Here is a 727-nt window from a genome sequence, read left to right as displayed (position 1 = left end):
GTTAAGTTAAGGCAGAGGGAGGGCATGTGGAGTTCACCATAGAACAGGTATTCCAGAGGGCACGGTGAACCAAGTTGGCCAAGAGAGAAGATGGGGGAGCAGAAGACGACAAGACATGGGTAAGAAGAATAGAGCAGTACTGAGATGAGAGCCTGGAAGGAACTTACATTTCAACCAAAAAACAATAGGGATCAGAGCTCTGGGGGATTGGATCTAACTGAAACTCTGGTTCCAACTAGAAACAAGGTGGTTTCCATGCATGACATAGTCTCATGGCCCTGAGTGGTGACCCAGGCTGTTGGACTCTGCTGCATCCGGGTCAGCAGTCTACACCCTTTGCTCTCAGTTTTGAACAAAATTGATTCTAATAACATCCAGACTGTTAGGAAACTTCAAAGCTTATCTCTGGCTAGGGAAGTACAAAGTACCTAAGAAAAAAATGTGTCGAAACGTAGTCATTGTCTGCAGAAGGCCATTATAGGCCCTCTGAATACTAGTGAGTAAGGCCTAAGGACTAACCCACCCCTTCTATCAAGAATTTGTTCATTAGGGCACCTGGGCGGCTCAGTCGGTTGGGTGTCTGCATTTGGCTCAGGTCATGATCCCAGGGTCCTGGGATCAAGCCCTGCATGGGGCTCCCTGCTCAGCAGGGAGCCTGCTTCTCCCTCTCCCTCTGCCTGCCGCTCCCCCTGCTTGTGCACACGTTCTCTCTCTGTGTCAAATAAAA

This window comes from Zalophus californianus, chromosome 4 (genome assembly GCF_009762305.2).
Source record: "Zalophus californianus isolate mZalCal1 chromosome 4, mZalCal1.pri.v2, whole genome shotgun sequence".
NCBI lineage: Eukaryota > Metazoa > Chordata > Mammalia > Carnivora > Otariidae > Zalophus > Zalophus californianus.
Note: the sequence above shows the minus strand (reverse complement) of the source record.